Source organism: Lactuca sativa, chromosome 8 (genome assembly GCF_002870075.4).
Source record: "Lactuca sativa cultivar Salinas chromosome 8, Lsat_Salinas_v11, whole genome shotgun sequence".
Taxonomy (NCBI): domain Eukaryota; kingdom Viridiplantae; phylum Streptophyta; class Magnoliopsida; order Asterales; family Asteraceae; genus Lactuca; species Lactuca sativa.
The window spans coordinates 34,967,458-34,978,826 of record NC_056630.2 but is presented as its reverse complement, the minus strand read 5'-3'; positions in this window follow the sequence as shown (position 1 = coordinate 34,978,826).

Sequence of the window (11,369 nt, the reverse complement as noted above, 5' to 3'; positions counted from 1 at the left end):
TTCAGGTTGATGACAGCCTGAATTACATCGAGTGCCCAGTCGCAATCCTCGACAGGAAGTCGAAGGATTTAAGGAACAAGAGGGTGGAGCTAGTGAAGGTGCAATGGCAGCACCGCAAGGGTTCGGAGTGGACTTGGGAGCCGGTGGACGAGATGATGGAGCACTATCCCGAGCTGTTTCAGGATCGAGCAGCAGACTTCGAGGACGAAGTCTAAAATAAGTGGGGGAGATTTGTAGCACCTGATTCCTGGTATGTATTCGTGATTATTAAATCTCTTTATTTTGCACAATTAGCCTTGGACTCGGCGAGTTGAGGGACTGACTCGCCGAGTAGAAGTGGGACTAGACGCGGGATCTACTCGGTCTACTCGGCGAGTAGGTCCGATGGACTCGGCGAGTAGACCCTGTTTGGACTTAAACCCTAACCCGGGTGTTTGCACCCTATTTAATCGATCTAACCCAGCCTCCACTTCCCTTAGCACTCCCAGAGACCTGTAGAACGAAACCCTAGCCTCCTTTGTGTCCTTGTGGGTGATTGTTAACATTTTGAAGGTGTTTTGGGGCTTGGGAGAAGAAGTAGAAGATTGAAGAGTGCAAGAAGGGAAGGAGATCCGGAATCTACTCTGTGAAAGGCCTCCATTCAGGTAGAAAAGACCCTAACTTGATCTTTAGCTCGTTAGTCCCCTTTTTGTCCCTAAGAAAAGAGGTTTTAAGCCCTAAAAACCTAAATCTCTATTTGTTTATGGCTAATGTTCTGCAAGGACTTCGGATGTGGACCTTTTGGACTTCATAGTAGCATAAAGTCTCTGAGGTTGAGGTAGTGGAAGTCCCCAATGAGCATAGGACCTCTTGTATAGCTTGGAAGTGCATGTTTGAGCTCATAGGGCCATGCATGCACGTAAAGTTTACAACTTTACATGGTAAATGAACCCTAGGACCATGGATTTGTGGTCTGGAAGTGTTGCATGCCCTAGATCTGGCCTACTCAGGAAGTGGGTCGAAGGACTCGGCGAGTCCCAAGGTGGAACTCGGCGAGTTCTATGAAGATGGTCGTCGACTCGGCGAGTTGGATGAACAAACTCGGCGAGTCCTATGAAGATTTCCTGGAACTCGCCGAGTAGTTCTTCAAACTCGGCGAGTAATATGAACATCCACAGAACACGAGGGGTTTAAGCGTCAAAGGCTCAACCCTTCGTACCTGTGCACGGAATTAACCGTATAACGTAGTCTCGAAACCCCCAAACCCTCGAATGGGGTGTTTTGGTGTGGATTAGAAGCAAGCAGAGGACCTGCTCGAGGAACTCGACGAGTTGGTACTCGAGTCGGCCCCAAAGTCCCGGATAGCGAGTCAGGGGTGACTCAGTGAGTGAAAGAGGGACCTGGTGAGTGGGACCGGATCAGTGAGAGATGGACTCGGCGAGTTGCTCTGGACTCGGCGAGTCCAGTCAACTGGAAGTTGACTTTGACCTGGTCTTTGACTTGGTGAGGGGTAAAATGGTCATTTTACCCTAAGAACATCTAGCGTGTTTGACTGATCGTTTGGTGGGAATTACAGTCGAGGGACGTTAGCAACAGCAGCAGCAGCAGTAGACAGCCAGTTCCCACACAGACCAACAGCCTATTCGAGGTGAGTTACCTTCCAGTAGCGGTGGGTCTAAGGCCACAATGCCGACCCACCAGTAGGAGACGTATGATAGATGATTGTCTTTGTGATACCATCTAGGTTGCTACCACCTGATATGTTATATGCTAGCATGATATGTTGTATGTGATAGTAGTTGAGTTCGGTTGTTAGGACCGAAGGGTAGTCAGACACCCCAGTTACGTCTGACAGTATGTGATGATATGTTGCATGATGGCTTGCTATGTTATATGCGATAAAGGTAGTATGAGGGGACCAGTCCCTGTGTTCGGTTGTTAGGATCGACGGGTAGTCAGCACCCCAGAATGGCTTGACATGGGTAGTCAGCACCCCAGAATGGCTTGACACTGGTAGGGCGGCACCCCAGAACGGCCGTACCGGGTAGTCAGGAACCCCAGTTTATGGTTTGTGCTTACAGTTTATGGTTTTGGTTTCAGGTACCTCTTCGTCGAAGGGGAAGGAGCCGGCGCGGTAGCGGCACATCATGCACACACACGGATTTCCGCACTTACGAGATTCTCTGGCATTTATACTCTGATATTATGATGATTGTATGATTTGATTTCTTTAGACATGGCTTACGTTTTGTTATGGTTTGATCAATCAATGTTTTTAACAATTCATGTTTCTCTAAAGTAATGTTTTTAAAATGAAATTTTTGGGCGTGAAATTTGGGTCGTTACATTGTCCCTAGTAACAAGTCTATTCGAAACTCTACTTGTCTATCAGGTGGTAATCCAGGAAGATCTTCGGGAAAGACTTCCGGATAATCACACACGATCGGTATATTCTGCACCTCCTTCTTTTCCTTCATAGCATCCATCACAAATGTCAAATATGATGCACATCCTTTGGACAAACATTTTCTGGCTTTCATCAGGGAGATAATTCCTGAATTTACTCTGCGTTTGTCCCCGTACACCATGAATGACTCTTTTCCGGGTGGGTTTACTCTTACTATCTTCTTTCGGCATAATATTTCGGCATCGTTGGCGCTAAGCCAATCCATTCCAAAAACGATATCAAAACCGTTTAACTCTATGGGTATTAGCTCCTTGTGGAATTCGTTTCGGTTTAGGTCGATGACGATGTTCCTAATACGATCACTAACAGGTATGAACATGCCACTGGAAACTTCCACAACTAAGGCATTATCAAGTTTTTCTACGGGCAATGTAGTTCCCCACCAAACTTATGTGACTCAAAGGAGTTGTTTGCTCTAGAATCAAACAGTATATTGAAAGGCAAACCATTTACAAGAAAGGTACCTGAAGCGACGTCTGTTGCCTCCTTCGCAGCCTCGAGCGTCATCTGGAAGGCTCTTCCCTTCGGCTTCGGTGGAATGTTGGGTCTTCCTACCTCCTTCTTCTTCAGGCAGTCCCTAGAAATGTGCCCTTCCTTGTTGCACTCATAACAGACCTTCTTAGTGAACGTGCACTCGTTAGCATAATGCCCAAGCTTTCCATATTTGAAACATGTGACCCCTCCGTCACATTTTCCTTGGTGCTTCTTCTTGCATTTTTTCGCACCATTTTGCTTCGGCTCCTCCTCCTCTCGAACCAGACTTCGAAAATTTGCTTTTCTTGTTGGACCTTGAAGATCCATCGAATTTCCTTTTCTCACCAACCTCGGCCCTCTCCATACCCCTTTCCTTCTGCTGGGTCTCCATATTCTTAGCCGCTCGAACAGCTGATTTCAGCGTGGTTGTCATCTTGACTGTTGGGCCAAAGTCGGCTGACAATCCATTTGCGAACTTCTTAATTTTGGAGTGTTCGGTTGGCACAAGGTATGGAAACAACTTCATCTTTTCCGTGAATGCAGCAACATAGTCGTCGATGCTCATTCTCCTCTTCTTTAAGTTTTGGAACTCATTGTTCAGATCAATCAGATCTATCTCTGAACAGTACTGTGCCTTCAGTTGTTCCAAGAACTCATCCCATGACATCTTCAGAGCTTCTCCTCATGGCATTGTATCCGCCAATAGCTTCCACCAGCTCAAGACTCCAGTTTTCAGTTGTCTTACAGTGAAGACGGTCTTCTGTTTCTCGCTACAGTCGCAGCTCTCAAACACCATCTCCATCTCGGAAATCCAATCCATAATCTCAACAGGTTTTGGGCTTCCCGAGAGACTCGGTGGTTTTGCACCCAAGAAATTCTTGTACATTCGCCCATCCTTTTCGTTTCTCCTCTCCGGGCCATCCCTTAGTTCACCTTGAGTCCCCACTTGACTCACTTGGCGGCTGTAGTTCCCTTCCTCCGATTTCTCGGGAATCAGCTTGGGTTTCTCTATGGGCATGGTAGGTTCGTCCCACTTTTCGTGCAACATCTGCCTCATTTCCTCCCTTTGTTCTACTAACAAAGCTCGAATCATGGCTTGTACTCCAGCCATGGTGATTGGCTCGGGTGCAACTTCTACTACAACAGGTACTTGCCGAATCACTGGGTTTGATTCCTACTCCCATTCGCATTCCCAGCTCCACTGCGGGTTCTCGTCATTTTGATCTTTACACCGAATAAGGTGAATTTAGATCTTTATTTAGGATTGTCATTTAAATCATCATTATCCCTCCGAAACATTTATATGCTAGTTCTAATATCGTAGTCATACATTTAGAATCCTAAACACATAAGGTTTCCAGATTTGGTCAGCAACAGACCATAGATCCGAACAAATAACAACATATCAGGCACAAAGCATTTAGCACATAAAAACATTTTAGGCATAATTCCTAAAATAACCTAGTGCTCACATCTCGCGATCATCGCTTAGCATTATAAGTTTAAGTCTACAAATCCTACAAATTCCTAGTTCGCTTAAACTAATGCTCTGATAACAACTGTGACATCCCAATTTCACGGCCAGAAAAGACCGATTTTGTTTATGCTTGTTTGAAAATCAGAGTAATATTTTTCATAAAATTGTTGCAGAATTTGTTCCCAAAATAAAATATGATAAAGATTTATCAAAGCATTTCCGTAGAAATGTATTTCATTAAAAAGACTCGGGATGTCATGTTCGATACAGATCAAAAGCATAAACAGTACAATATAAGCCTCACTACATTATTTCATATCTACAGGCCTATATCCGTAATCCCTTATCCAAAACATCACATCTATGCTCATGCGTCACTACCTGTAATACAAGAAACTTAGTGGGTCAGGCTTGGGAGCCTGGTGAGCACATAGGGTTTTCAACCCACAATAAATAAGTTATTTAATTTCATCAACCAACAATAACCCGATTACCCGTTCCCGTTATCCTTACTTTACTTCCCTAAACATCTATCATAAGGGACCTAGCCTAAGGATCATCATCGGGATGGACACTATTTCTAAGGGGATTCCTCGACAATAAATGTCCTTAAGACAACCATGTGGGGGATGGAGTACACCGGTGAACACATCGTTCACAAACACCTACAGGTTGCGAGCTGCTAGTGTTCTATTGGACTGTCTAGAAGAGTCCGTGGTCGTCATCCATACTACGCTAGATGACAGAATCAACAACAACAACATCGAGGCCTCTCATCATTTTATCACACATTGTCTATTACATCTACCCATGTTTTACCCCAACATTTGTTTGTAGATATAAAATACATATACAATTTAAATCATTGAAAACATGTATACAAATCGTTCATCCAGCATAGATAGCAAGTATACAGATAATATGCACACATAGCACGTAGTTTATATAAAATACTTCATATCCATCTGTAAGATGAAAGTGACTATGCACTCACCTGATAAGGTGGTGATTCTGAATTCAGACAACGCTTCGTTACTTCTTAAAACAATTTCCTTCGACAAAAACCTAGTATCATTACCACTAGGGTTTAGTTTAATATTCACCGAGACTAATTAATAGTCTAACTATTATTAATATTATATAAGCGTTAAAAAATACTTATATAACCCATAATAATAGCCCAAGTACTTATTATAAGTTCCTAATAACATTACTATATTAAAACATACGCTATACTAAAGATAGGTTAGGTGTATCTCACTTACAACGGGTTTTTCTCAAAACCGGGCTTCACTGGAGCAGCATTTCCAAGCTGAAAGGCTCTTCTTCTCGGGGCCGTCGGGCACTCCGGGCCTTCCGCCTCGTGCTAGGGGGTTCCTAGGCTTTTCGGGGGGTTTTAGGGCTTAAAGAGAGAGTATATAGAGAGAGGAATGAAGTGTTAAGGTGTGAGGAATGAAGGAGAGGGGCGTCTCTATTTATAGGAGGCTGAAGAGGCTGAAGAGACTTTCACGTCATGGCTAATTGATGCCCACGTCGTGGCCAGCTGGGTACAGCCAGGCACAACCTGGTGCTGACACGTCGCATCGCACACAATGTAGAAATCAACCGATTTTCAAAAATTCATAACTTTACCATACGAGCTCCGTTTTTTACGTTCTTTATATCCACGCGTAGGTAAAAATAAGATCTACCACTTTCATTTCGACTCTGTAGGCTAATTCTCGACCGATCTTAAATTTAACAGTAGAAGGAGATTATATTGTTAAATGTCCGCGTAAAATTCATAACTTCTACATACGGACTCCGTTTTCGTCTGTCTTTTTATCATTGAGTTCCTATTAATGAGATCTTCAACTCTCATTTAGGTCGCGTAAGCCAAAAACCGCTCGAACTAAAATTCGAGTTTCGGGTCGTACACTACTAAGCCAATTCTTAGAAAAATCATAACTTCCTCATAAGAAGTCAGATTTGGGCGTTCTTTTTATGGATGCTCTCAGATTTACATATTCTACGACTTTCATTTAGATCACTAAGGCCAAAAAGTCCTCTATCGTAAATTCACTATTTTATGTTTCCCGGTGTCGTGCCGGTTCTGTTGCGAAACTTCGACGGATCATAACTTCTTTGTTATAACTCGGATTTCGGCGTTCTTTATATCCCCGTAATCCTTGATTCGACCACTACATCTTTATGTAAAGATATAGGGCTTATCTCACACTTTATTTTTGACGCTTATTTTTATTCTTTATTAATTATACTTTTATAATTAAGTTAAAAGCACACAAATACACACAATTCACATAGTATTCAAATATTTCATCTTTATTACTTCAAAAAGAGTTACGGTAGTTGACCTAGACTATTACATCATCTAAAATGCTTAGCCCCAAAACACGGGCGTTACATATGAAGCTCACCTTGGTGTTTTCAAGATCTAGATGAAAAAGGAGAAGGATTTTTGAGTCCTAGCTTGCTTCTTTGAGGAGATCTTTAAATTTATGGTGTTCTAAGAGTATAAACACAAAAAATGGAGTGTAAGAAGAAGGATTCTAGTGTAAACTTGGACAAAACAAAAGATTTTTACCATGGGCTTACCAAGTTCTTGAGGTGTCTTGATGAAACTTCACAAATGGCATGCATTCATTCAAAATTTTGGAGTGAAAAAGGGAGGAAGTTATAGTGAATTAAGCGAAGGAAATGAAGTTTGTGGGGGGTGTGTGTGTGTATGTATGCTGAGAGGTAGAGAGAGGAGGGAAAGAGATGGATCTTATAGCCTTGAGACATGTTGGACATTTAGCAAAGTGCATAGATGTTTGTGGGTTACTTTCTTAGATATTTGATGTGTAATAATGAGGTGTCATGCCTTTTACACAATTATTACTTATTTTATTTTTTTTTATTTTTTGTTTAAAGGCCCACAAATATTATTTGTTGGCCCAATTAAAGCCCATGTGTGTGTTTTTGGCCCAAAAAGATGTTAAATAAAAGTTTTCGGCCCAAATAGAAGATCCAATAACAAATTGTGGCCCATTAACGCTAAAATAAGGTTTTTTGGCCCAATAATGTTTTTGGAAGGGTATTGGCCCAATTAAGGGTTTTAGTTTGAAAATTTATGGGTTAAGGCCCAAAAATGATTGGGCTTAGCTTACTGGATCGAGTTTTGGGTTTGAATCACAATATATGAAAGTATGAACTTAAATGACATCGTAGTTTGAATTTTACTAGCTAGGTCCTTATAAGTTTACATGGAGGAATCATCTCGTTCGCGGATTAAGATCTAACCCTAATTTGATAGTTGTGACAATACTTAAAATATTTTTAGCGAAAATATTTTCAGAAGTTGAAAATCGAGCGTTTCAGACCATTTAGATGCAAAATTTTAAACGCGATTTCCTAGAGTTCTACAACCCGAAAAATTAATATGTTCAGGATTTTGGAATCCTTGAACTTGGTTCTATCAAATGACACTTTCAGAAAATTATTCAATGTATGGATCTCGACACACCAAACTAGGATTGTTTTTTAGGACTTTTGCTAAACATGACATCATTGTGGGGCTCAGCTAACCTTTCCAGACAAAAAATCATATTTCCTTTGATGTTCTTAGGCATAACAAAACAAATTTAAAACTCTTAAGTGTGCATGAAACCTAAAACAAGATCTATGTTTTAACTATTGAACCTATAACTAAAAACATCAGAATAAAAACCCTAGAAACCCTAGGTAATTTTCGAAAAACACAATAAAGGGTTTAGGATTACATACCTTATTGTTATTATAGTAAATAACAATTATCCTTGACTTGTAGAACCTTTGGAAGCAAGCACCATAAATGACGTATCTTTAATGTCTCACATCCAAGCTTGCAAGAAGGAGATTAAGGATATGGGAGGAGGAAGGCTTAGAATTTTGGCTATCTCTCTTAGAGAATGAGTGGTCGAAAATGTGAAGGTGAGGAGTCCTTATATGGTGCAACTAGAAAACCCCAGATAAGCCCAAAACCAATATAATAATATTATCTTGAATTGGTAATTATCCAACTTCTTAATTGTCCTCCAAAGATAATTCCAGAAACCCTAAAGGCCTATAGAAACTGTCAACCCCATGTGTGGAAGGTTCTGGAGCCTTTTGTTCAACTATTGAACAATTGCACTTTAAACCATACACTTTTAATTAATTCCATTAATCCTGAAATTAATTCCAATTAATTTCTGGTTAATTATTAATAAAATATTACTATTTCTAATTAATATATTGTTCTCATAATATATTAATATTTATTTCAATTTATTAATCAAATAATAAATCAACCTCTCTCTCCAAAAATCATCATGTCCAATTGCTAGGTTTGAGGGCAACCCAAAAAGATTGTGCTACTATCAATTCAAGTTTATACCAATTGTAGTTATGTGCTTAGTCACCTAGTCCAACATCTTTCCCCTCCTTACCCTAACCCACGCGACCATCCATTCCTCGACACCACCTTACCTCTTCCATTCTTCTTCTTCTTAGCTTACACACTCCCCGAAAAAGGTACAAGCATGGAGTGATGGAGCATGGTCTTGTAAGAGTTTCCTACACTATAAATAGAGGCTTAAGGCTCCCTCAAATCCTCACAAATCACAACGACATCAACTCCTAAACTCTCCATATCCATCTCTTTTCTTCTTGATTTAGAAAACATCACCTTTCCACCACCGAACCACCACACCACCTCCTTTATCCACTATTTTAGCGAGACAACACCACCCAAAACCACCCTCTTCCCTCCTTCCACCAACAACCTACCCCTCTTCATTTTTGGAAGCATAAAACTAAAGAAGGAGGCAACAAGAGGTTGTCGGAGCCCCTCACCACCCCTATTGCCGCTAGAGTTTCGGCCACCACCACCTTTTACGTGATGTTGATTCGTAAGTCCACCACACTTAACAAGAGAATGATATATGAGAGAGGAAGAGGGAGCTTTAATTTTTGGCTACTCTTCTTAGGGTTTCATGTGGCTAAAAATACCAAGGGTGAGGCTCCTTATATAGTAAGGTGACTTAGAGCTAAAGCTAGTGTTTTAGGAGGAAACCCAAATTCCTTAGCTTAAGGACCAAGCAGCCCATAACCTTCCATTTAATAGCCCTTGGACGAAAATTCTAGGGCCTTCCTAGATGTTTTCGTCCAAGCGTCTTTAGGGAGGTTCTAGAGCTTCTTTCCTCAACTATCAATAAATTGTCAAACAGCCCCTACACTTTTAATTAATTCAATTAATCTTAAAACTAATTCCAATTAATTTCTGATTAACTATTAATTAAATAATATAATTTCTAATTAATATATTATTTCCATAATACATTAACAAATAATAAATTCTTCCTCTTTCTCAATATGTCATCCTGTCTAGTTGCTAGTAAGAAGGCAACCCAGAAGGACTGTGAAACCATCAATTCAAGTATATACCAATCATAGTGATGAGCTTAGACACCTAATCTAATAGTCTCCCACTTGGATAAGTCTAATAACTATAGTTGTCAGTATAACTTCAAAAACTGATTAGCAAATTGTAGCTCTCAAAGCTGCTAATGAACTCTAACCTAGTCAGTAATGTGTCCTAAGACAAGTGATCATATAATGCTCCATTCTGCAAGATATTGTGTGGACAAAAGACATGGAACTAATTTATTCTCATTGTCCAACAGTTTGTTTCTCGATTTCTGATTTGTAATGACAAAGAACTACAATTGAACACATCAATTGAATCCTTGTCGGGCTCGACACTATAAGTCAACACCAAATCATCGAGGGACCAAGATATTGCTTTTCCCATTTTAGGGCAAAAGGAACAGATAAATTTTGACTTATATGCTTGCACTATTTACTTGTCAAATCATGCACAACAATACCTTTTATAACATCAAGTTACTGATGCGTTTACCGTATCATCAATGCACAGTCAACTCGTAAACAACAACTCCTATATCTCCATTTCAAGATTATAAGATATTATTGTCTCAGAATTACTCGTGATAAATTCCATGAAGTAGTTTTTGAGTGTGGGTTAATTTAATACTTAAATTCTTCATTTCAAAAGTACTCATGAATGTTGCATCAAACCATTGTTATGTCTAAACCCTTAGACAATCTACAATCCAATTCATGACAGTCTTGATTCATTACTAAATTCTAAAAGTGTGATCGACTATGGATGTTTAAATAATATAATTATTCGGGAAGTAAAACATGCAAAATGAAACAAAATAATAAACGATTGACTAAAGATAGTAAACAATACTCATAAATAAAACTCTATTATTTAATTATCAAAAGTCAATTACATTTACTTTGTTACAAGTTTCTAAATATCTATCTAACCACTAAAACTAATGTCATCCTTCAGACCAATGTTCCTTGTATGCTGAACGTAACCCTACTTAGACCCTTTGTGAGGGAGTCTGCGGGATTCTCTTCTGAGGATACCCTCTTCACGACGAGGCGTCCTTATACTCTATGTCTAATAAAGTGGTATTTTATGTTGATATGTCTAGATCTGCCATGACCTCTTGGTTCCTTTGTTAAGGCAACTACTCCTTCATTATCATAGAAAATCTTCATTGACTCCTTTATGGTTAGCACAACTCCAAGGTCTTTGATGAAGTTCTTCAACCATATAGCCTCCTTCGATGCTTCGCTTGCTGCAATGTACTTTGAATCACATGTTGAATCATCCACCGTTTCTTGTTTGGAATTCTTCCAAGTTACCGCTTCTCCATTAAAGGTAAACACCCAACCAGATTGAGAATGGAAGTTGTCTCTGTCTGTCTGAAAGTTGGCGTCACTATACCCTGTTCCTCTCAAGTCATCATTGCCACAAGCATAAGGACCCAGTCCTTAGTTCTTCGCAGATACTAGAGAATATTTTTGACCTCTATCCAATAAGCTCTACCCGGATTTTCCTGATATCGACTAACCATGCTCAAAGCAAAAGCC